This window comes from Budorcas taxicolor, chromosome X, assembly GCF_023091745.1.
Source record: "Budorcas taxicolor isolate Tak-1 chromosome X, Takin1.1, whole genome shotgun sequence".
NCBI lineage: Eukaryota > Metazoa > Chordata > Mammalia > Artiodactyla > Bovidae > Budorcas > Budorcas taxicolor.
Genome location: NC_068935.1, coordinates 66,766,800 through 66,793,837, shown reverse-complemented (window position 1 = coordinate 66,793,837; position 27,038 = coordinate 66,766,800).

Sequence of the window (27,038 nt, the reverse complement as noted above, 5' to 3'; positions counted from 1 at the left end):
GAGGAGAAGAGGATGACAGAGGATGAAATGGTTGGATGGCATCACTGACTCAATGGACATGAGTTTGAGCAAACACTGGGAAATAGTGAAGGACAGCAAAGTCTGGCATGCTGCAGTCAGTAGGGTCACAAAGACTCATACATGACTTAGTGACTGAACAAAAACAACAATAAACAAAATTCTAAAGTCAGTAGGAACAGTGGGGAAAAGACATATTGCAGAGGCTTTGTATCCTGAAGTTCAGATGCCTGGCCACATCCTTGAATTCCATAAACTATAGTCTGGAAGGTGCTGCAACTAGTGGGTTTCTATGAAGAGCACTGTGCAAGTACCCAGGATCTCTGATTAAGTGGAAAATTTACACCATCACCATATATTGGAGATGACTTCACCTGGCATGAGCCCTATGAAATTTTGCTTGAATTTTCTTGTCTTAATATAAATTTCTATTGATTAAAGAGTCCAAGAACCCAGGTAAGTAATAACAATACAAAATACAGAACTAGAACTTGGGAATTCCTGCTGCTTTATACTACTCATAACCTCCAGATTTTGGGTTACAGACTATGTGTGTGGTCTAAATATTTAAAAATCAGAATATTTTGTCTTTAAAACTTGGAATTGAGTAGAAGGGAATGCTCTAATGTTTGCTAGAGTATCTATCTCTCTTTCTATTGTCTTCCTAACACTGAGGCTAAATAACATTGATGTTACTAGTGTTTTTTTTGTATCCTTTTTTTTTTCCAAAATAGGAAAATAAAAGGTAGACAAAAAAAAAAAAAAAAAACTATGTATTTCTTGCCTATCTTATGATTCACTCATTTACACTAGTAGATTATGAGTAATTTTGTGCCAATATATCTGACAACTAAGATGAAAGAAGTCAGTAATACTATGTCAACATATGCATCCCTAAAAAGCAATATACCATGAAATCATACAATAAAAACTGCAGATCTTATGGGGAAAGTGAGATTAGGTGTGTAGCACCCAAACACTTCATCAGTGACACATTACAAAAATATAGGAACTTAATAAAATTGGTAGTACACTTTTATGCATGTTAAACTATTAAGAAATATATACATACTACAAACAATACATAGGGAAGTCATCTGAAGTTTGCTTATGAAAGTGGATGTAGCAAGAGTTGCAGCTCATGAGTCACTGGAAAGTAATTTTAAACAAAATTTGCAGTCTCACAGCCTTGAATCCTAGGTCATTATTCTTTCTTTAAATGGCCATTCAAGAGATGCAGATGACTGTTTCATTAAAATTGAAAATGTAAACCGATGTAATCCTTTTTCTTCAATTAACATGTGTTTCACTGCTATAAACTCTTTTGCAAGTTTTAGATCTGTAATCATATCTTTACCTAAGGCTGAAAGCTTCGGAAATTACAACAGTGTCTTAAACCATCAAACCATCATCTCAGTAATTGTGAAATGTTTATTTATTCTTTATTTCTTCTATGTCCTTGGTGATTGTTTTAACTGTGTTAAAAGTTTCTTGCAATTTCTCCATTCTATTTTCAAGTGTTCAGGGCATCTTTACTATCATTATTCTGAATTCTCTTTCCAGTAGATTGCTTATTTCCTCTTCATTTATCTGGTATTGTGAGTTTCTATCTTGTTCTTTCATTTGTGATGTATTTCTCTGTCTTTTCTTTCCTTTTTTTTTTAAATCTTGCTCCACTTGAGGTTTCCTTTTCCTGGGCTTTAGGATTGTATTCTTCCTTCCTTTTGGTTTTTGCCCTTGGAGAAAAATGTTTGTTGAGTGGTTTGTGTTGACCTTTTGTTAGGTGTGACTTGTGCCTGTGTTCTAGTGGGAGGAGGTCAAGCAGATCAAGCAGGTAGTTACAGAAGTACTGGGACATATACACACACTTCCATACACACAGTTATAACCAAAGTATTCTAAAGAAAAGAGTACTGGAAATGGACTTGATGAATAAGGGAAACCAAAGGTTATATTGACCAATTAAAAGCAGAGCTAAACTAATGCTCACTCTTGAAAACTGAGCCTGAGCAGATTGCCAACTGGAGAATATAGCAAAGAGAGCACAATGATTTAACTTACATGGTGAAGAAAGAAAGAGTGAAGGAAAAAAGGGAGGAAAGAAAAAGAAAAAAGAGAATAAGGAGAGAAAAGAGAAAATGAGGGGGTGGGAAAGAGGGTTAAAAAAGAGAGAAAAAAATAGAAAAGCAATGATAAATAGATGTATGTGAAAAGGATTTATATATATTCAGGAATAGCTACAGTTGGTAAAGAACTATATGAAATGCAGGTTCATATTAAAAATCACCAAAAAAAAAAGATGAAAAAGATCTTAAAAAGAATGTTTTTAACAAGAAAAATAAGAGGAAAACTCCACAGCACCACAAAAGGCTAATGTGAAGGTAGAAATATGTAGGGGGAATAAGTAGGGGGAATATAAGAAGGAAAAAAAAGGTCTCAAGATCGTAGTTCTGTGTTGTGGAGTCTGCCCCCATGGATGGTGTTGGATTAGTGTACTGTGATGTTTTCCGGTTTGAGGAGTTTGCCTGTGTTCTGGTTGATGGAGCTGGATCTCATCTCTCTGAAGGGCAGTGCAGTGTCCAGTAGTAGGTTTCAAGGTGTCCATGGGTTCATATGTTACCAAAAGGTATGCGTGGCGGATACAACTGCTTGCCACTAAGCCAATAAGCAGGCCAGACTGTTGGAAAGGAAAGCTTGCTTTATTTCAGATGCCAGCAACTGGAGGAGAGGGTGGCAGATATCTATCCAAAGGCTGACCCGTCCTCCCGACAAGCAGAGGGTGAGAGATTTTATAGACAAAGTTGGGGGGGGGGGTTACACGCAGAAACAGTATAGTCATCTCTAACAGTCATCTTCAGTTGGTCATCAGTGGTATTACTGGCATCATCTTGGTTATTTTAGGTACACTTAATGTTCAGTTCCAGGGTGCACTTGTTCCCATTTCTTTGAGGTCAGTTCTCATAACTGTGGCAGCTCAAGTCTTGGGTACAGTCTGGTCATCATGTAGTTAACTTTTCCACCTGGGGTTTTAGTATATATAAGATAGGATATGGCTCAGAATCTATAGTCTTTGAGAAAGAACTAAAGGTCCTTGACTATGCTTAATGACTATGTTGATGTTATTATTATTTAGTCTCCTTAGACTGTTTTCCTTTGTTTCAGCATTTCTCACTTTTCTGATTAAGCTTATTTTTTGATTAAAGTTTTCCACAGGCAAAAGGCAAGCAGAAGATATTGGGGGTGGTGGGCAAGGGCCATACAGTCCTACTGTGTTTCAATCCTCCCCTTTTCTTTAATACTTCTTAATCTCGAGGTGGGGCAGTTACAGAACAAGAAAGGCAACAAACTTTCATAGTACATGGACAAACATTTGAAAATTTCTAGACATATTACAAAGAGGATAATAATAAAAATATACCTTTGTACTATTTTTTGTTTTAATGATTAAAGCAGATGTACAACACATGTTTAATAGGCCATACATAGGCTGTTTTAGTTAGCCTAAAGTTTAAATTAAATCATGTATAGGGCAGAATGACTTCTGCACACCTCAATATGTGAATATTTCTTCTATCATTTTCCCCTTTTAAGTCATAACTCTTTCTGTAGAGAGCATTGATAATCAATATATTTTTTTCAACGTTGCCAGAGTGGTTCATTTGCCTGCTCTGGATCCATCCATGTCCCTCGGTGCCAGGCCTCCTTTTTATTGATATATTTGCCTAATTGTCCATGTTGGGAGAAAACTAATCAGATATCATAACAGGTTCAGAGGTTAATAGGGAAATGCTTTATAGGCCATACATCTTCTCATTTATACCCAATTGTCACACAAACATTGTATATGTGCTTTATCGTACACTTCAAGCCAGCAATGCTATACATCATGAGCAGCTATACCTTGTGACACCTTTATTGGAAAAATTTTCCATCCTGAACATTGGAGTCAGAAGTATGATTAGAAACAAAACAATTACTTTCCATCAGAAGTCTCTGTTACCAAAATCAGATCAATATTCCAGGAGAACTTTGCTTTCTTAACAGAGAGAAAATCCAACTTCAGTCTTGCATCAGTTTGCTGTTAATAAAATTCATATACCTAATTAAATTTAGTCTAATGTTAATCATGACAATGTACACAATTCTTTTTCAAAATTCCTTTTTCACGAACCTTTTGTCACTTTCTAGATCCAAACAAATTTATCCTGTATTTCTTCATCAAGAAAAAAGCAACTGTAGAACAAAACTATTATCATTTTTCCTCAACAAATGTATCTCCATTCTTTATACCTTCTCTTTGTCAACAACATATATCCTACTTGCTTTACATACCAAAATGTTTTGCTTATCATTTTTACATATCACAATTTTTAACCCTTGAAAGTGTTAACAAAACAAAGAAACAAGCACTTGAAATGTTACACCAGCATTTCCTGATTGGCAGACTTATGAACATATTTCATAACCTCAAAAAAACATTTTTTTAATAGCATAATTTTTCTTCAGTGGTACAACATGTATGTTTAATAAATCCAAAAAATCTTTAGTTTCCCTCTTCATCTTACAAAGGGACCAAAGTAGATAAATTTAGATTTGTTTGATTTGTAAGTACTTATATTTTCTAAGGCCAATTAAATAGAGTTCCTTTACAAATTAACCTCAGTGATATTCTCCAAAGACAAAAACACATATTGGGACAAACAAACATTCCGACAGAGATCTCATTGTTTCATCTTTTTACATTTCATGAATTAGGCATTGCAATTACACTTATCAGTTTATGTACAATAATCAGAATAGCCAAATTACACACTCAATTTTAAAAGTCTTCCCTCCTGCTTTTTTTCCCCTTAGCTTGACATTTTTTATAATTAAACAAAGGGTGGAGCTTCAGGCTATGTGGACTGTGGTTGTATTTCAACAACATGATAAGCATTAACTTCAAGTTTTTTCCTAGGTACATTTTTGTTACCTCAGGGCCTGAAAAAAGTGTTTTATCAAGTTAGCCTTCCCTAACAGCATATGCAAAAATAATTGGTCTTTTGAGTTTCAAGAGTTTGATGAATTTCAAGAGTTTCATCTTAGCCAATTTTCTCTGTAAACATACATTGTCCAACAACAACAACAAAAAAAACCTTTCTTTTTTAGTCATAAATCCACAGCTAAATTTTTCCTAATGAATTGAACCTGAATTTCCTATTTTACATAAGGCAATAAGAGTACCAGTCATACAAATAGAGTACACACCTACACACCAAACAACGGATCTGTTATAAACCTTCTCCAAGGGTGACCAGTACAGAGTCCCAAACACTTCCCCAACACAAACGGCCCTCAGTGTTAGTCAAATGTCAGAACCAATTGGCAAAATACCCAAATGACACTCAGTGCTCACAAAGAGTCCTCAAGAATGGCCAGACATCAGGACTAATTGGCAAAAAATAACCAAATAGCAGTCAGTGCTCATAAATGATCCTCAACTTCAGACACATGTCAGAACCAACTGGCAAAATGCCCAAATAGCACCTCATGTCTCAAACAGTTCTCAATATCAGACACACATCAGGACCAACAGGCAAGAATGCCCAAATAGCACTAGTGCTCACAGTCCTCAACAGTAGTCAAAACCAATTGGCAAGAATGCCCAAATGCCCAAATAGCACTCACAAATGGGAAGATTGCCCGTGTGCACACCAGTGGACTTACCCAGTCTTGGAGCTCATCAACTCATCCCAAATGCAAGTTTCCATTCCACCAAGAAAAGCATAAGTTGGCAGCTAGTGCTGAGCAAGGGAGAAACAGGGAGGATCCTAAAAACACATAATTTTGGCAGCTGCTAGGAAAGTCTCCCATATCCCCTAATAGGGCTAGCTAACCATGAGGTAGCTAATACACTGTTATGGCCACAACTCTCCCCTGGAAGACCCAGGAGAGCGAGGTGCCATAAAAGCAAAGGAGTTAGCAGTAGCCAGCCATAGCTAGCAGTAGCAGCACCACACTGGGCACTAAAATCTGTTACCAAGAGGTATGGGGGCCGGGGGTCCTGCTGCTTGTTGCTCAAGAGGCAGTAAACAGGACAACTTGGCAGAAAGGAAATTTTGCTTTATTTCAGATGCCAGCAACTGGCGGGGAGGGTGGCAGATATCTGTCCAAAGACCAACACCCCCCACCCCCCGCAACAAGCAAGGGGTGAGAGTTTTCGTAGACAAAGTGAGGGATGGATTACATGCAGAAACAGTGTAGTCATCTCTAACAGTCATCTTCAATTGGTCATCAGTGGTATTACTAGCATCATCTTGGTTATTTTAGGTACAGTTAATGTTCAGTCCCGGGGTGCACTTGTCCCCATTTCTTTGAGGTCAATTCTCATAACTGTGGCAGCTCAAGTCCTGGGTACAGTCTGATCATCATGTAGTTAACTTTTCCACCTAGGGTTTTAGTATCTATAAGACAGCTCACAGGATATAGCTCAGGATATTAACTATAGCTCTAGAGAAAGAACTAAAAGTCCTTGACTATGCTTAATGACTATGTTATTATTATTTAGTCTCCTTAGACTGTTTTCCTTTGTTTCAGCATCTCTCACTTTTCTGATTAAACTTATTCTTTGATTAAAGTTTTCCACAGGCAAAAGGCAGGCAGAAGATATGGTGGGGGGAGGGCAAGGGCCATACAGTCCTGCTGTGTTTTAAGTATGTCTTTGGGCAGTCCTTCTGGCTTTGGCAGTGTAAGTCACATCTATTTCTGCAGCCACGTCAAAGTGGCCTTCTTAGCATATCTTCACTGCCACCAGTCCCCTACTTGCCCATAGAAACTTCGCTGGTGCTTCTGTTCCCAGGTCCTGCTGTGCACTGAAGGCCAAAGCTTGCTAGGTAGGGGCTTGTGTGGATTTTTTCTTGGCTCCCTGGCCCTGCCCTCTGTGTTGTGGACATTTCTATGGGCTTCCCTCAGCCCCCGGGGCTCTTTGTCCCTCAGCCCCCTGGGCCCTCCTTGTCAAGGGGCTTGGGTATTCTTCTTTTGGCTCCCCTGGCCTGCCCTCTGTGAGACGGGGCTTCTGTGGGCTCCTCTGGTTCCCCGTGCCTGCCATATGGTTGGGGCCACAATCCGTGAGCTGTCTGTGGACTGAGAAGTGCAACTTTCTCTGTTTTCTGCCTAAGTCCCAGCTTTGCCTGGCTTTCTGAAATTCCTCAGCTCCCCCTTGGGCCCACCTGTGAGGAAGCTTCCCATTTCTTCCTGTTTCATGACTCCTCCCCTCCCTCAGGATGCAAGTTCCCATCCAGAAGTGCTCAGTCTTTTCACTTTTTATGTCTCCATCCTTTCTTCTGCCTCATTCCAAGGAGCTTAGCTTGCCCCTCTGGAGGCCTGGGGTCTTCTGCTGTCACCTAGAGGTTGCTTTGTAGCAGTTGTCCGTATCTTGATGAGTTTTTGATGTATTTGTGGGGAGGTTGGTGATCTCCCTGTCTTACTCCTCTGCCATCTTCTTCCTCCTCCCATCAAACCATCATTAAAGGAGCCAAGCCACTTTCAAAGGATTTAATAATTCTCATTTAAGGCTTTTGTGCATAGATAGTGACTTCTTAGCACTTCCCAGGTGGTGCTAGTGGTAAAGAACCCACCTGCCAATGCAGGAGGCATAAGAAACCCAGGTTCGATCCCTGGGTCGGGAATATCTCCTGGAGGAGAATCCCGGAGATTCTCATGGATTCTCATGGAATGCCTGGAGAATCTTTGGACAGAGGACCCTGGCAGATACAGTCCATAGGGTCGCAAAGAGTCAGACAAGACTGAAGCGGCTTAGCTCACATGCAGGCAGTGACTTCTCAGTGCTTGTGAGAGAGGTTATTCTTGTGTAGTTAGTCCACAGAATCATCAATCTTTTCATTTCTTCTATTACTTTAGGTCTCATGGCTGATTTTGTATTTCCTGAAGTTTTTCTAGCTGTAGATGTTTATTTTCACAGTACTGTCTCAGATGGTCCAAAAATGAAGATTTCTTTATACCTACTGATCAGGAATTATTACATATTCTCTCGCTTCTTTCAAAATGCTTGGTTACTTCAAACTTTGAGTTGGTGGCCATTTTCTGCATTCACATCATGTTTCTTATAAATGAAATAGTATATGAATGCACATGAAATTTATGTAATTTTCAAATTATTTTCTTACATATCCATCATATTGGAACAAATTCACCTTTTTAAAACAAGTGTTATTGTAGAACTGTCTGTGCACAACTCAGCAAAGCAGCCACTTTGAGAAAATTTGAGAGCATATTAAATAATTGGATTTATAATTTAAAACTTTATTACAAAGAAATCTCCAGGCCTAGGTGGCTTCATTGGTGAAACCTGTTAGACATCTAAGGAAGCAAGAATGCCAATCTTAAACAAATTCTTCCATAAAATAAGGGAAACAATTCACAACTTGTTCTATGAAGCTAATAAAACACTGATACAAAAGTCTTAAAAGAAAATTACAAACCAATAACCATCATGTACAAAGATGTAAAAATCCTAAAGAAAATATTAGCAAATGGAAACAAGCAATATATAAGAAAGATAACGTATCAGTCTGCTTAGGTTTTCACAACCAAATATTAGAGCCTGAATGGCTTAAACAGAAATACATTTTCTAACAGTTCTGGAGGCTAGAAGTCTCAGGTCAAGGTCCAGAAGGGTTGGTTTCTGGACACCATTGAAGGGATAAAAAGGTGAGCCACCGTGTGGTAGAAAATATTAAAACCACATATTACTGGCAAAGTGCTTGTATACAGTCTTATGAAGAACACTTACAAATGAGTAAGAAAAATGGACAACAGAATAGAAAGAAAAATGGATTAAAAGCTTGAATAAGCACTTTATGAAAGCTAACATTAAAATGGCCAATTGAAATATAAAATGGTGGTCAATTTTATTAGGCATCAGAGAAATGCAACTTGAATGAGATATCACTAAACACCTATCAGATTGGTTATAGTGAAAAAGACAATGCTAATTGTTGATGAAGTTGTTGAGCAACTGGAACCTTCAAACACTACTGATGAAACTGTAAACTGGTATAATCACTTTGGAAAATTTTTTTACTACATCTACCAAAGTTGACGTCTCTGGGTCCTGGTGCACACAATATTTTGTTTGAGACCTCCGAGCCTCCTCTGGTGGGTATGGGATTTGATTCTACATGCGGTTTTTCCCCTCCTACCATCTTGCTGGATCTTCTCCTTTGCCCTTGGACATGGAGTATCTCTTTTTGTGTGTGTGTGAGTGAGATCCAACATTCTCTTGTTGATGGTTGTTCAGAAGTGAGTTGTAATTTTGGACTTCTTTCAGAAGAAAATGACCATGTGTTCTTCAACTCTGCCATCTTGTGTCTTGCACATCAGGACTCAGAGACCCCACAGAGACTGAACCAGACCTGTGTTTGAGTCTCTTACAGAGGTACAGGTCAGCAATGGTCTATCAAAGGGGCCGGGGCTCTGGATGAAGCAGACCTGGATCACACAGACTGTGGCATAAGCCCTTTTGGAGGAGATCATCATGAACCCTACCATACAGCCACTGAGCAGACGACCCACAAACTGCAGAACAATTATACCAAAGAAATTCTCGCACTGTTAAGAAAGTTCTAGAACCCACAACAGATTTCCCAACCTGGGGATCTGGCAACGGAACTGAGAACTCCTGGGGAATTTGACTTTGGAGGCCAGTGGGATTTGATTACAGAACTTACACAAGTGGGGGAAAACTTTGTGTGCATTAGGACCCAGGAGAAAGGAGCAGTGACCCCACAAGAGACTGACCCAGACTTGCCTGTGAGTGTCCAGGAGTCTCCGGCAGAAGTGTGGGTTGGCGGTGGCCTGCTGCAGGGTCAGAGGCACTGAGTGTGGCAGCACATGCACAGGACCTTTTGAATGTGATCGCCATTATCTTCATTACCTTCACCATAGTTTGGTTTCAAGTCAAACAGGGAGGGAGCACATCCCTGCCCATCAACAGAAAATTGGATTAAAGATTTACTGAGCATGGCCCTGCCCATCAGAAGACCCAGTTTCCCCCACAGTCAGTCTCTCCCATCAGGAAGCCTCCATAATCCTTTTATCCTTATCCATCAGAGGGCAGGCAGAATGAAAACCACAATCACATAAAACTAATCAAACTGATCACATGGACCACAGCCTTGCCTAACTCAATGAAATTATGAGCCATGCAGTGTAGGGCCACCCAAGATGAATGGGTCATGCTGAAGATTTCTGACAAAATTTGGTCCACTGGAGAAGGGAATGGCAAACCACTTCAGTATTCTTGCCTTAAGAACTGCATGAACTGTATGAAAAGGCAAAAAGACATGACACTGAAAGATGAACTCCCCTGGTCGGTAGGTGCCCAATATGTTATTGGAAAAGAGTGGAGAAATGTATCCAGAACGAATGAAGAGATGGAGCCAAAGTGAAACAATGCCCAGTTGTGGATGTGACTGGTGATGGAAGTAAAGTCCAATGCTGTAAAGAGCAGTATTGCATAGGAACCTGGTATGTTAGGTCTATGAATCAAGGTAAATTAGAGTGGTCAAACAGGAGATGGCACAAGTGAACATCAACATTTTAAGAATCAGTGAACTAAAATGAACTGAAATGGGAGAATTTAATTCAGATGACCATTATATATACTACCTTGAGCAAGAATCCTTTAGAAGAAAGGGAGAGGCCCTCATAGTCACAAAAGTCTGAAGAGCAGTCCTTGGGTGCAGTCTTAAAAATGACAGAATGATCTCTGTTTGTTTCCTAGGCAAACCATTCAATATCACAATAATCCAACTCTATTCCCCAACCAGTAATGCTGAAGTGCCGGAGTCCAGCTCCAGCAGCCAGGGAATCAGCCTGAAGGGGTGAGCGGTGTCGGTGGACAATGATGTAGCCTCTGACTCAAGGTGCAGGGATATATGTTTATTTCAAGCTTCAGGTTTTCTTTTATGCTTTGACAAAAGCATTAGGTCAGAGGTTTGACATTTTTAGTTTCCCCCACCCAGATTTATTGTCTCCAGAAATCATTGTTGTCCTACAAACAGAGTTCCTGCTTCAGCAATTCTCTCAGAATTGGCTTTACTGTCTATTATCTACTTCCTCTTATGTGTCCTATACTTAACTTGTGATTACATTGTAACTCATGCTACATTCCTCAGTTTATTTCTTATCTTTCTAAATCCTGTTTGCCCCTAGCATCTTAAGATCACTATCTCCTAAAAAGGCTTCTACCTATTCTTAATGATTCCTAAACCCTAAGCTCAGCAAACTTCTTTTGCCATAAACATTCCTCTCACAAGCAGGTCTCAGATAACAATCCTTCTCATGGCCTCAAGCTGCTCATCCTGGAATATTCTTTGTAAAGATCCTTGAACAAATGTCAATGGTTACTTTATAGATTATTTTCTGGGCACAACTGCAGAAGGCTTTGTGCTTTCTCATGCTTCTCTCAAGAACAATAAGCACCTTAACATTCTTTCCAGCCAACTCAACTGAAGAAAGGAAAGAATGAGTCAGAATCACAAGACCTAACTCCTTCATCCTGGGACCTTTCATGCAGGATGAGGAGAGGGAGTTGGGGCCATGTGTTGGGAGCCAGCGTGAGGAACTCCGCTCATGGCAAAGGTCATGAGGAAGAAAGCTTGGCATACGCAAAGGCGTGATCAAGCCTCAGGAAACCCCCTGTTCCCGAGCGTCTACCCCCAAAACCAGAGTACTTTACGGGGAGCTCTCCCCCATAACCATTTCTCTCAGAGAAGGAGTTAACTTGCAGCTCCAGTTAATAAAAATTCCTGGGCGTGATAAGAGTGTTTCAACTTACGAACTCTGGAGGTTCTCTGGCCTGCCTGATCAGGCTCGTCCGGCCGCATGTGATTGTTTACAGCCTCCCAACTGTGAGAGGCATGGGATGTTTTAAAACTTTCTAAATACAGACTCTTTTGAGAAGTTAGAAGATCATTAGTATAGTATTAGTAGGTTGATTAGGAATTATATTGGTGAAGGGTTTTTTCATTTGTCCTGCCAATAATTACTGCTAATTCCCTGCCCTGGGTGTGACAAGGATGTCTCAGGTCAAACCTCTCTGCTGACAGACTAGCTTGTGTGACAGCCTCTCAGCCATAAACAGCACAGAGAGTTTGGAGTATTAGCATAGGGCTTTTTTCATTAATGAGTCAATGATTGCCATCAGGCCTCCATATCCTTAGGCACCTGGGAATATATTAATCAATGTATTTGGAATATAGAAAAGGAAATATAGTAGTTTTTTGATGTTAGCAATACTAGACTTTTTGAGTTAATGAATCTTCTCTTTTGTTATAGATCACTGTACTTTGTTATAAATCACTATAAATCACTATGCTATGTAACTTTATCACTATCTTAAAACAAAATAGATCTTAAGGGGAACATTGGTGAAGGGTTTACATTTGTTGAGCCAATATTTGCTGCTAAATCTCCATATTCCTGCCCTTATAATGAATATAACTAGCATATAGGAAAAATAAGTATTAACCTTTAAGATTAATCATGTTAAACCTTAGGTTAAGTAAATTCCTTTCTTGACTGTAACTCACTACACCCTCACCCTATAGGAATGCAACTGTATTTGGAGGGTGGTGCCTGATTTAAGAAAAAATCACCCCTGGAAAAATAAGTTTTCTGGTTAACTGACCGGTATCAGAAAGAGCCATAAAATGTCAGCAGACCTCATGGCTAAAAGATGATGAAACTCATAAGACCTTTGTATAATTTTATATGAAGCACCTGATTGTGACAAGGGTCAGGTCTGCTGACCCCCGCATGACTCTGTATTCATCCCTATGTATAACAAAAAGATATATAAACAAACCTGAAAAATAAAGAAATCGGATCAGTTTCTGGAAAGACTGATTCCCCCGTGTCGTTTCTTTCTCGCTCCCCATTTTCCTGGCTGAATTCCCATCTGAAATGTGGGTACTCACCAAGCCTGCTAATTCTGCCTGGGCTTCTGAGATCGGACCGGGGAGGCCCGGTCCTCTCCTTTGGGAAAATGGAAAGACGCCTGTGGCCTACATAGGTGGTGATTGGGATTCCATGTAAACCAGTTATTCAGCCTCTTTTCTCCACTAATTCTCCTACTACACTATCTGTTTCTAATCTCCCTCTATATCTGTAATTAAATAAGTTTTTTCCTGGATGCTGACTCTGTCCCCACCTTCGAATCACCCTGGATCCACCGGGGCTGGACCCCGGCAGCCATGCCTTCATTTTGTCAGTAATGCCTAATGCGGCTCCCAACACTGAAGAAGCTGAAGTTGAATGGTTCTACGAATACCGACAAGACCTTTTAGAACTAACACCCCCAAAATATGTCCTTTTCATTATAGGGGACTGAAATGCAAAAGTAGAAGTCAAGAGATATGTGGAGTAACAGGCAAATTTGACCTTGGAGTACAAAATGAATCAGGGCAAGGTCTAACAGAGTTTTGCCAAGGGGATGCACTGGTCATAGCAAACATCCTCTTCCAACAGCACAAGAGAAGGCTCTACACATGGAAATCACCAGATGGTCAAGACTGAAATCAGATTGATTATATTCCTTGCAGCCAAAGATGGAGAAGGTCTATACAGTCAGCAAAAACAAGACTGGGAGCTGACTGTGGCTCAGATGATGACCTCCTTACTGCAAAATTCAGACTTACATTGAAGAAAATAGGAAAAACCATTCAGGTATGACCTGAATCACATTCCTTACAATTATACAGTGAAAATGACAAATACATTGAAGGGATTAGATCTGAGAGACAGTGTGCCTGAAGAATGATGGACTGAGGTTTGTGATATTGTACAGGAGGCAGGGATCAAGATCATCCCCAAGAAAAAGAAATGCAAAAAGGCAAAATAATTGTCTGAGGAGGCCTTACAAATAGCTGAGTAAAGAAGAGAAGCTAAAGGCAAAGGAGAAAAGAAAAGATGTACCCACTTGAATGCAGAGTTCCACAGAATAGCGAGGAGAGATAAGAAAGCCTTCCTCAGTGATCAATGCAAGGAAATAGGGGGAGGAGAGGGTGAGATGTATAGAAAGAGTAACATGGAAACTTACATTACCTTATTGTAAAAGAGATAGCCAACGGGGAATTTGCTTTATGACTCAGGAAATTCAAACAGGGGCTCTGTATCAATCTAGAGGGAGAGAGATGAGAGGTAGGTTCAAAACGGAGGGGATATATGTCTGATTCATGTTGAGGTTTAACAGAAAACAACAAAATTCTGTAAAGCAATTATTCTTCCATTAAAAGATAAATAAAATTTTTTAAAAAGAAATAAAACAAAAGAATGGCAAAGACTAGAGATCAGTTCAAGAAAATTAGTGATACCAAGGGAACATTTCATGCAAAGATGGGCACAATAAAGGTCAAAAACAGTATGGATATAACAGAAGCAGAAGATATTAAGAAGAGGTAGCAAGAACACAGAAGAAGTATACAAAAAAAAATTCTTCATGACCCAGATTATCAGGATGGTGTGATCACTCACCTAGAGCCAGACATCCTGGAATGTGAAGTCAAGCGGGCCTTAGGAAGCATCACTATGAACAAAGCTAATGGAGGTGATGGAATTCCAGCAGAGCTATTTAATATCTTAAAATATGGTGCTGTTAAAGTGCTGCACTCATTGTGCCAGCAAACTTGGAAAACTCAGCAATGATCACAAGACTGGAAAAGGTCAGTTTTCATTCCCATTCCAAAGGAGGGCAATGCCAAAGTATGTTCAAACTACTGCACAATTGCACTCATCTCATATGCTAGCAAAGTAATGCCCAAAATTCTCCAAGCCAGGCTTCAACAGTATGTGGACCATGAACTTTCAGATGTTCAAGCTGGATTTAGAAAAGGCAGAGGGAGCAGAGATCAAATTACCAACATCTGTTGGATCATAGAAAAACCAGAAGAGTTCCAGAAAATAATCTACTTCTTCTTTATTGATTATGCCAAAGCCTTTGACTGTGTGGATCACAGCAAACTGTAGAAAATTCTTCAAGAGATGGGAATACCATACCACCTGACCTGAGAAATCTGTATTCAGGTCAAGAAGCAACAGTTAGAACGGTATATGGAACAACAGACTGGTTCCAAATTGGGAAAGGAGTCTATCAAGGCTGTGTATTTATCATTCTGCTTATTTAACTTTTATGCAGAGTACATCATGAAAAATGCAGGGCTGGACAAAGTGCAAGCTGGACTCAAGATTGCTGGAAAAAGTATCAGTAACCTCAGATATGCAGATGACACTACCCTTATGACAGAAAGCAAAGAATAACTACAGAGCTTCTTGATTAAAATGAAAGAGGGGAGCGAAAAAAAGCTGACTTAAAACTCAACATTCAAAAAACTAATATCATGACATCTTTTCCCATCACTCCATGGCACATAGATGGGGAAACAATGGAGACAGTGAAAGACTTTTTTTTTGGGGGGGGGGGGCACAAAATCACTACAAATGGTGACTGCAGCAACGAAATTAAAAGACACTTGATCCTTGGAAGAAAAGCTATGACCAACCTAGACAGCATATTAAAAAGCAGAGACATTACTTTGCCAACAAAGATCTGTCTCGTCAGAGCTATGGTTTTTCCAGTAGTCATGTATGGATGTGAGAGTTTGACCATAAAGAAAGCTGAGCACTGAAGAATTTATGCTATTGAACTGTGGTATTGGAGAAGACTCTTAAGGGTCCCTTGGACTTCAAGGAGATTCAACCAGTCAATTCTAAAGGAAATCAGCTCTGAATATTCATTGGAAGGACTGAGGCTGAAGCTGAAACTCCAATACTTTGGCCACCTGATATGAAGAACTGACTCACTGGAAAAGACCCTGATGCTGGGAAAGATTGAAGGCAGGAGGAGAAGGGGACAACAGAGGATGAGATGGTTGGATGGCATCACCGACTCTATAAATATGAGTTTGAGCAAGATCCAGGAGTCAGTGATGGACAGAGAAGCCTGGCATGCTGTGGTCCATGGGGTCACAAAGAGTTGTACACGACTGAGTGACTGAAGTGAACTGAACTGATATGGACTCCCATTGAATTCACTCTGGGACTATCTGTTATTGAGCAACTGAGCAAGAGCACGGGGATATCCACTGAATAAATAATCTTCCCTTTCTTCCCACTGTCAGACTGTCTTATGACAATCGATACAGCCTCTCAAAGAAGAGATTGTGATATTGAGCAGTCAGTTGTTTTCATTCCAAATTGTAATAGGCCCAGGGAACACACACTTTTGTTGACTCATTTCTTCTGAGACTTAATCGCCTTGGGAATGTACTCCATAATAAAGTAGCAACACATAAACTTTGTCTCAGGCTCAATGTTCTGAGGAACACAAGCTAAGGAAATACCCAACTGAACCACATACATCTTGTACATGAATCCTGTACATGCATCAAGAGACATGTGCAAAAATGTTTACAGCAGCATTATTCACAATATTAAGTGACTGGAAACAACTCAAATGCCTATAAAAGTATAACATCAATAGATTTTAACATGTGAGAAAAGAAGTCAAGCACAAAGAGGACCTACAAACAGTATGATTCCACTTACATAAGGTTCAAACACAATAAAACTAATATATAGTGCTAACAGACACTCTAGTGTTTATCTATGGAGTTGATGGTAGGTACTGACTGAGAGTGAGCACAAGAAAGGAATCTGGAGTGCTGAAAATGTTCTATTTCTTGATTTGTGTGCAGTTGCTTGGATGGGTATACTCTATAATAATTCCAGTTTATACACTTTTCTACAAACAGGTTATATTTCAACTTTAAAAGCTTAAATGATTGTAATCTCACTTGTTCATTTTTACTTTTGTTGTCTGTGCTTTTGTTGTCAGACAATCCATGGAATGGGAGAAAATATTTGCAAACCACATATCTGAAAAGGGTTAATTTCTAAAAAGCATGAAGAATTCTATAATTCACTAACCCCCCAAAAACGTGCAGATTTAAAATGGGCAAAGGATCTAAACAGACAGTTCTCCAAAGAGAACATATTAATGGCCAACAAGTATATGAAAAGTGCTCAACATCAAAAATCATCAGACAAATGCAAAATCACAATGAGGTAATCTTTTCACATCTGTTACAATGGTCATTACAAAGACAGAGAGAGAGGGAAGGAGGGAAGTCACTCAGCCTTTTTTATAGTCCAGCTCTCGCATCCATACATGACTACTGGAAAAACCACAGCTTTGACTAGATGGACCTTTGTTGGCAAAGAAATGTCTCTGCTTTTTTTAATATGCTGTCTAGGTATCTCATAGGTTTTCTTCCAAGGAGCAACCCTCTTTTAATTTCATGACTGCAGTCACCATCTGCAGTGATTTTGGAGCCCGAGAAAATAAAATCTGTCATTGTTTTCACTTTTTGTGCATATATTTGCCTTGAAACGATAGGACCGGATGCCATGATCTTTGTTTTTTGAATATTGCTTTAAGCTAGCTTTTTCACTCCCCTCTTTCACTTTCATCAAGAGGCTCTTTAGGTCCTTTTCACTTTCTGCCATTAGAGTGGTATCATCTGCATATGTGAGCATGTTGATATTTCTTCTGACAATCTTGATTCCAGCTTGTGCTTCATCCAGCCCAGCATTTCACATGGTGTACTCTGCATATAAGTTACACAAGCATGGTGACAGGATTACAGCCTTGATGTTCTCCTTTCCCAATTTTGAACCAGTCTATTGTTCCATGTCCAGTTCTAACTTCTGCTTCTTGACCTGCATATAGGTTTCATAGAAGACAGATAAGGTAGTCTGTTATTTCCATCTCTTTAAGAATTTTCCACAGTTTGTTGTGATCCACACAGTCAAAGGCTTTGGTGTAGTCAATAAAGCAGAAGTAGATGCATTTCTGAAACTCTCTTGCTTTTTCGATGATCCAATGGCAGTTGGCAATTTGATCTGGTTCCTCTGCCTTTTCTAAATCCAGCTTGTACATCTGGAAGTTCTCAGTTCATATACTGCTGAAGCCTAGCTTGAAGAATTTTGAACATTACCTTGCTAGCATGTGAAATGAGCCCAATTGCACGGTAGTTTCAACATTCTTTCACATTGCCTGTCTTTGAAATTGGAATGAAAACTGACCTTTTCCAGTTATGTGGCCACTGCTGAATTTTCCCAATTTGCTGGCATATTGAGTGTAGCACATTAACAGCATCATCTTTTAGGATTTGAAAGAGCTCTGCTGGAATTCCATTACCTCCACTAGCTTTGTTCATAGTGAGGCTTCCTAGGGCCCACTTGACTTCACACTCCAGGATCTCTAGCTCTAGGGTTATCTGTGTCATAAAGATCTTTTTTGTATAGTTCCTCTGTGTATTCCTGCCACCTCTTCCTAATCTCTTCTGCTTGTGTTATGTCCTTGCCATCTCTTTTCTTTATTGTGCCCATCTTTGCATGAAATGTTCTGTTGGCATCTCCAATTTTCTTAAAGAGATCTATAATCTTTCTCCTGTAGTTTTCCTCTATTTCTTTGCATTGGTCACTTAAGAATGCTTTCTTATCTCTCCTTGCTATTCTCTGGAACTCTGCGTCATTATGTTTATCTTCCCTTTTCTCCTTTGCCTTTTGTTTCTCTTCTTTTTCCAGCTATTTGTAAGACGTCCTCAAACTACCACTTTGCCTACTAGCATTTCTTTTTCTTTGACATAGTTTTAGTCATCACCTCATGTAAAATGTAATAAGCCTACATCCATAGTTCTTCAAGCACTCTGTTTACAAGATCTAATCCCTTGTATCTATTGTCACCTACAATGTATTATCATAAGGGTTTTGATTTAGGTCATACCTGGATGGTCTATTAGTTTTCCCTACTTTCATCAATTTCAGCCTAAATTTTGCAATAAGGACCTCATCATCTTAGACATAGTCACTGCCATATCTTGTTTTCACTGACAGTATAAAGCTTCTCCATCTTTGGCTGCAGAGAGTATAATCAATCTGATTTTGGTTTTGACCATTTGTTGATGTCTATGTGCAGAGTCATTGCTTACATTTTTGGTAAACTGTATTTGCTATGACCAGTGTATTCTCTTGACAAAATTCTGTTACTCTTTGCCCTGCTTCATTTTGTACTCCAAGGCCAAACTTGCCTGTTACTCCAGCTATCTCTTGACTTACTACTTTTGCATTCCAATCCTCTGTGATGAAAAGGACATGCATGCTTATTCTGTGGAACATCCCTAACTGTGTTGCCTGCATCCTAGCCTTCACTGATCTCTGCTCATGTTTCTGATCCTATGTCTCCAGAATTTCTCTTAATTTGGCTTATTGGCTAATATCTTTCAAAATCATTTTATATTTATTGTTAGCTAAAATTGCTAACAACTGTAGCTTACAACTAAGATTTATAGAAGATTTAAGCAGATGGACATGGATGGATTGGAGCCCAATAAGCAGACTTTGTAATAATTAAAAATTGTTGGAATACATGCTTTTAGACAGTAAAGCCTGGAATTGATTGTTGATTATTTCTTCCTATGTAGGTTCTATTGCTATCTTGGTTCCTGACATTTTAAAGTTCTAGTTATTTAGCTTTACTTTTGATTCAATTATTCATCTAAAATAAGTTCCATTTTTGCTTATATCATCCAGAGCTGGGCTTTGTTGCTTGTCAACAAAGAATGCTAACCAATACAGAAATTGGTATCAGGAATTAAGAGTAGCTCAGAGAGAAAGGTACAGGAATTTTGAATGCTCTTAGCCTTCTAGATCCTCCCAGAGAGCCCCCTTAAAAGTATCAGGAGAGAATATCTCTCTTGCTCAAAGCTGTGAAGTTTTACATAAATGACCTATCAAGGTTAGGTATAAATTCAACTGAAGTAATTTTAGAAACCTAAAGAATCAGTCTTTGAGTTTAGCTTTTAAAAATCTCAGCTTTTTTGACCATGTGAAGTAAAGGGGCTTTGCTTTCTTTAGTATGGCTATCAAAAGTCACTGAGGTTTACCATATGCCTTGGGGAAAATTTTTATAAGTTGCACATAATTTTCTTCTCACCTTAAATTAAGTCAATGCCATCAGATGTATCCATTTCTGAAACATTGGCTTTGCTTTAATTGCTGTTGCTTCTGCATGGAAGGTTCTTCCCTAAATTCCTTCAGGACTTTTCTCAAATGTCACCTTATCAGAATGCCTTTCCCTAATATGTTGAAACTCTGTCCATAGTCTGTCTATCAGATCTAGTCCCTTGAGTACGTCAAGGCTGTATAATGTCACCCTGCTTATTTAACTTATATGCAGAGTACATCATGAGAAACGCTGGGCTGGAAGAAGCACAACCTGGAATCAAGAATGCTGGGAGAAATATCAACAACCTCAGATATGCAGATGACACCACTCTTATGGCAGAAAGTGAAGAGGAACTAAAAAGCCTCTTGATGAAAGAGGAGAGCGAAAAAGTTGGCTTAAAGCTCAACATTCAGAAAACCTCTGGTCCCATCATTTCATGGCACATAGATGGGGAAACAGTGGACACAGTGGCTGACTTTATTTTGGGGGGCTCCAAAATCACTGCAGATGGTGACTGCAGCCATGAAATTAAAAGACACTTACTCCTTGGAAGGAAAGTTATGACCAACCTAGATAGCATATTCAAAAGCAGAAACATTACTTTTCCAACATTACTTTTCCATCTAGTCAAGGCTATGGTTTTTCCAGTGGTCATGTATGGATGTGAGAATTGGACTGTAAAGAAACCTGAGCACCAAAGAATTGATGCTTTTGAACTGTGGTGTTCGAGAAGACTCTTGAGAGTCCCTTGGACTGCAAGGAGATCCAACCAGTCCATCCTAACAGAGATAAGTCCTCAGTGTTCATTGGAAGGACTGATGCTGAAGCTGAAACTCCAATACTTTGACCACCTCATGCGAAGAGTTGACTCATTGGAAAAGACCCTGATGCTGAGAGGGATTTGGGGGCAGGAGGAGAAGGGGACGACAGAGGATGAGAAGGCTGGATAGCATCACCGACTCGATGCACTTGAATTTGGGTGAACTCCGGGAGTTGGTGATGGACAGGGAGGCCTGGCTTGCTGTGATTCTTGGGGTAGCAAAGAGTCAGACACGACTGAGCGAATCAACTGAACTGAACTGAACTGAATGGATTGAAATCCGTAAATTCACACACCATCCCCATACTGTTTTTATTTTCCTTCATAGCACTTGGCTTTTTGTAACATTTGTCTGTTTCTCTTTTATTCCTGGAATTGTAAGCTCCGTGAGGGAAGGCATTACATTATTCTCTATTTTGAACAAATTTCTGGCACATAGTAGGCACTTAGTCACATAGTCTTAGACTGTATGAACTTGCCCACGTATTGTAGAAGTAACCTGTTCTTTTTGTGATTAGTTATTTATTAAGACGGGCTTCCCTAGTGGCTCAGGGTAAAAAATCCGCCTGCAATGAGGGAGACCTTGGTTCAATTCCTGGGTTAAGAAGATCCTCTGGAGAAAGGAATGACTACCTACTCCAGTATTCTGGCCTGGAGAATTCCGTGGACTGTATAGTCCATGAGGTCGCAAAAAGGCGGACACGACTGAGAGACTTTCACTGTCAGTATTTATTAAGGCAGCTGAACTTGGATTTTAGGTCCTCAGCTAGAAAAATCTCATACACCAGAAACAACTAACACAGTGAAAAGTTCTGCACCCAGAAAAGCACCTTTCAAATGGACTATGAAGAATATATTCTGAAAGGTGTTATCAGGGACAGCGACAATCAATCACAAAGTTAAATCTTTTTTCCCCAGAGAGGACAAACTGCTGCAGCTTCACAGAGCAGCACTAGAAGGGCGGAGAAGGGGCGGAGCCAGCCGGCGAGTGGCGGGACTGGCTGAGGCTAGTGTAAGTGGAATCTAGTTGAACTGTTTTGTCCCTTTCCGCTCTCCGTGCGACGACTTGGGCGGAGGCGGTCACAGCTATGGCAGCCCTTAGGGTAAGTAAAAAAAAAAAAAAAATATATATATATATATATATATATATATATATATATACCTTGCTTAGTTTCTGGAGTGCTAATAGCACTATAATAACCATAGAAGGGGTCCTCCTAACTTCAAAAAGGAGTCCCACAGCAAGAGGCGAGATGGAGATGAGGTTGCGAGAGAACTAGCAAGGTCAGGGAATCTTTAACCGGTTTGAAGCCTCAGTACACCTGCCTAGGCTGCACTCCATGGGGTCGCTAAGAGTCGGAAAGGACTGAACGGCTTCACTTTCACTTTTCACTTTCATGCATTGGAAAAGGAAATGGCAACCCACTCCAGTGTTCTTGCCTGGAGAATCCCAGGGACGGGGGAACCTGGTGGGCTGCCGTCTCTGGGGTCGCACAGAGTCAGACACGACTGAAGCGATTTAGCAGCAGCAGCAGCAGCCGCAGCCGCAGCCTGAGATTGTACTCTCCTCAGTTCCCTGCTGTTGACTTTATACTGCGGTGGGGTGAAAACTGGGAAACTGCTGGGTGAAAATGGCCGCCTGGGCGACGAGCAGCAAACAGACTTGTGTCTTGAGCTGAAACAAAGAGAAAAGAAGCCTGGGCATTTGTCTGGGTGCATAGGGCGGAGCCTCACAACCCTTTGAAGGACTTCGTTAGAAAATTATTTCTGGTAAAATAGACCAGGTCTCTCTGCAGTGCGCGGGTTTGTATTCACTGCTGTTACTCTACGGGTTTGAATAACAAACCTGTTTCTTTTGAGTTCTGCAATGCGAAATGATCCTTTTACTTAGGAATCTGTACAGGAAGTGACCCAACTGGCTGCCAACAGCAGTTCCCTAAGTAAGTTTCAGTAACAGTAGTCGACAAATATCTATGGGTAGATATTTGTAGCAGGTTGTAAGCGTAAAATGCACTCTTGCAGGAGATACAAATATGAATAATTCAAGCTCTGTATCGGGCTTGAGAAGCCGTTCTCACTTCATTTCTGCATTCATGCATGCATGCATGCTGAGTCGCTTCAGTCGTGTCCGACTCTGTGCGACCCCATGGACAGCAGCCCACCAGGCTCCTCTGTCCAAGGGATTCTCTAGGCAAGAATACTGGAGTGGGTTGCCATTGCTCTTCTCTTCTGCATTCATAATTTATTTGAATTACCACAACACCCATCTAACTGGACTTGCTGCCTGGCTCTAATGGAATTCATTTTCCCCTGCACTGCCAGAGTACTAAAATGCCAATCTGATTATGTCCCTCCACTACTTAAAAATCTTTATTGGCACTCCATCATCTGTCCTCTGGGCTCAGATCAGACTCTTATGTGTCTAGAACAGCCCAGACTGCCTTGCCTTTCCAGCTTCTTTTCCTATCTTTCAGGAACTCTCCTAACATCTGTACTTTTCCCCTGCTCTTTCTCTGGGTCTGAAGTGCCCTTTACCATCATCATGTAGTTAGTTCCTATTCATATTTCACTGATTCATTTAACAGTGATTTGTGTACTGCCTCCCCATATGCTAAATGCAAATTGCCTTTTCCAAGATAGTGTCCCAGATCTCCCCAGTCTGATTTAAGTAACTCGCCTTTGTGCTCCCAGAGGACCCTGGGCATACTTTTACCTTTGGACTTATCACACTGCAAGTAATAGACTATTTACTATCTATTCTACCCTCCTAAATGATAAGCTACTTGAGAGCAGTAATTACATGTTAATTTTTGTATCCTTAGTACTAAACACAAGTATGACTTATATTAGGTACTCAATAAATTCTGCATGAATAAATAGGTGCCAGGCAATGGAGATAAAATAAATTAAGCATTGTATAACAGATGATAATGATTCAGAGTAGGGGAAGTGCCTTGCCTCAGAAGAAGTAAAAAGTGATCTGAGGGTTCAGAAGAAAGCTCACACCTGGTTGAAGAGAATAAAGAAAGACTTCATGGAGGGAGTACAGAGAGAGAATGAGTGGTCAATGGTTAAAAAGCAAACCTGAAAAGTACGTTGTCATTGAAGCCTAGAGAAGGTGACAGTTGAACAGATTTTTGATTTGGCCAGTAATAAGTCATTGGTAGCTGCCATTTATTAAGTGCTTACTACAAGGCTAGGCACCTTACTAAAATACTTTGTGTATGTTAGTTCACTTAATTATCAAGACAACTTTATGTTGAAGATACTATGACCACCATTTTACAAATGAAAAACTAAGGTTAAGAAAATTCAGCTAAGTTCCCCAAAGTCATAATGCTAATAAGAGCTGAAGTGAAGTGGTAGAGTGAGAACCTAGATTGTAAGGGGTTGTGTTGTGTTGTGCTCAGTTACTTCAGTCATGTCCAACTCTTTGCAACCCTATGGACTGTAGACCGCCAGGCTTCCCTGCATATGGGTATCCCCAGTTGGTTGCCATACCCTCCTCCAGGGGATATTCCCAACCCAGGGATGGAACCTGTGTCTCTTACATCTCCTGCATTGGCAGGTGGGTCTTTACTGCTGAGCCACTGGGGAATCCCCAGATTATAAGGGGTTAGGGAAAGGATTTCCTAAAGGAAATCAGTCCTGAATATTCATTGGAAAGACTGATGCTGAAGCTCCAATACTTTTGCCATCTGATGTGAAGAACTGACTCATTGGAAAAGATCCTGATGCTGGGAGAGATTGAAGGCAGGAGGAGAAGGGGACAACAGAGGATGAGATGGTTGGATGGCATCACTGACTCGATGAACATGAGTTAGAGCAAGCTCCGGGAGTTGGTGATGGACAGGGAAGCCTGGCATGCTGCAGTCCATGGGATTTCAAAGAGTTGGACATGACTGAACGACTGAACTGAACTGAGGGAAAGGATAAGGGATGGAAAACTGGCATTCATTTAGCACCTACTTTGACCAGCTGCTTTAGATGTATTATTTACTTTTAATCTTTTTGATGACCCTAAGAAATGGGGTAATATCCTCATTTTACATATGAAAAAACTGAGGCTTAGGAAAAGTGCTGGCTCCAGGTCATACAGCTACTAGGTGGAAGAACCAGGTTCAAACACAGGTATATTTGGCTTCAAAGTCCCTGATCTTTCCACTACTCATTGCATTCTCTGAAAGGGAGGTGTACATCACTCTTTAGAAAAATGTTATGGTCAAAGTAGGGAAGAGATCTTAAGTTGGTGGTAGGAAGTTCCAGAAAAGATGTCTTTTCATTTAAATAAAGAAGGAGACTATATGCCAATTAAATCTCAATGAAACTGGAGGAAAAACATGTCAGAAGACCTGAGCAGGTTTGGAGACAGGGAGAAATCTGCAAGAACTACTAAAAATTAATGATAGTGATCACAGCTATTAAACTATTGAACATTTACTGCACTAGGCATTTTGCTAAGTGCATTATGTGAATTTATGCTTCACAATGGCCCAATGAGTAGTTGTTGTTAAGAGCATTTTAGAGGTAAAGAAGCTGAAATTTAGAAAGATTAAATAACTCTGCCACAGTCACGCAGTTGTAAGGGGTCAATCTGAATCTGACATCTCTGATCTGAGTCCAGATCATGGGGCTTAACCTTGATGAAGCATCTGTAAGGCCAAGGTATAAAACGGATGATCTGTGTTAATTTTGAAGCCCCAGAGTTTAATAATAGGGGATAATGTAGAAAGGAGTCCTGAATGTTGGTTAGATAACTCTGAAAATAGTTTAGATTCATTTTGAAAGATAAGAGCTTTTTGAGCAAATGTGATGATAGAATACTGATGTGGAATTAGCCTTGAGAACAAGTTCTGTACTGATCTTACCTCCTGACTTCTTGACTCAGAGAGAATAGCTGGAGGACTGGCTTTCATTTAAAAGGATCAGGAGAAATATAGTGAGAAATATAGTCAAAAGCCACATTTCATTAATGCCAAAAGTTGAGTGAATTTGGGGAAAATTTGGGTCCTGAAAAATGTTTGTTTATAATAAAATACATAATATTGAAATATAGCTACCATGTACTGAGCAGTTCCTGTGTGTCAGACATTGTATTATGCTGTTGATGACATCATTTCACTTAATTCTCACAAAAAGTTTTCCATGGTAGATAATATAATTGGCTCAAAGAACAGGAGTAGGACAATAAGGAAAGCAAAGCTGAAATAGGTTTTAGTCAGAGAAAAGCTTATTGAGTTTATAATTTAAGCTGTTAACAAGTTCCAGAAAATGGTAAATTCAGGGTGTACTCATGGAGAGTGTAACTGCGGTAGAGTGAAAGCTCTAAGAAGGTGAAGTCAAAGAACAGCAAGGTGAGGCTTTTGAGTGGCTCAATCACATGGACATTAAAGTCACTCAGAGTTATGGCAGGATTTAGAGTATAGGAGAGGGCTTCCCAGGTGTCACTAGTGGTAAAGAACGTTCCTGCCAATGCAGAAGAAGCAAGAAATGAGTGTTCAATCGAAGATCCTCTGGAGGATGAAATGGCAACCCACTCCAGTATTCTTGCTTGGAGAACCCTATGGACAGAGGCACCTGGTGGGCTACAGTTCATAGGTTGCAAAGAGTTGGACACAACTGAAGTGATTTAGCACAGCAGACAGAGTATAGAAGAAGGCTATTGGCCAGGATCCTAAATCTTCGATGTGATGAAGTGTCCAGGAGGCAGGTGCTAAGGATGAATAGGTGAGTGGTATGAACCTCAAAGGAGAACTACTTTTCTTTCCTTAATGGGAACTTGTTTTCAGTTTAAATGTAGCATACATACAATTAAGTACACAAATCACAAGCAGCTTAGTAAATTGTCAAAAGATGAACATACTTGTTCAACTGGCATCCAAATTAAAAGAAAAAAAGAACATTACCAGCATCCCAGAAACTTTCCCCTTTTTTCTTCCTCCACCATAGATTAATCTTGCCTATTTTTTAACTTTATGTAAATATAATTATGCAGTATTTACTTTGTTATATCTGGCTTCTTTCACCCAATATTATATTTTTGAGATTCAGCCATTACACATGTATGTTCATTCATTCTTATGTGCCATATGATATCCTGGAAAAAAGTACTTATGCCTGACCCCCATCCCT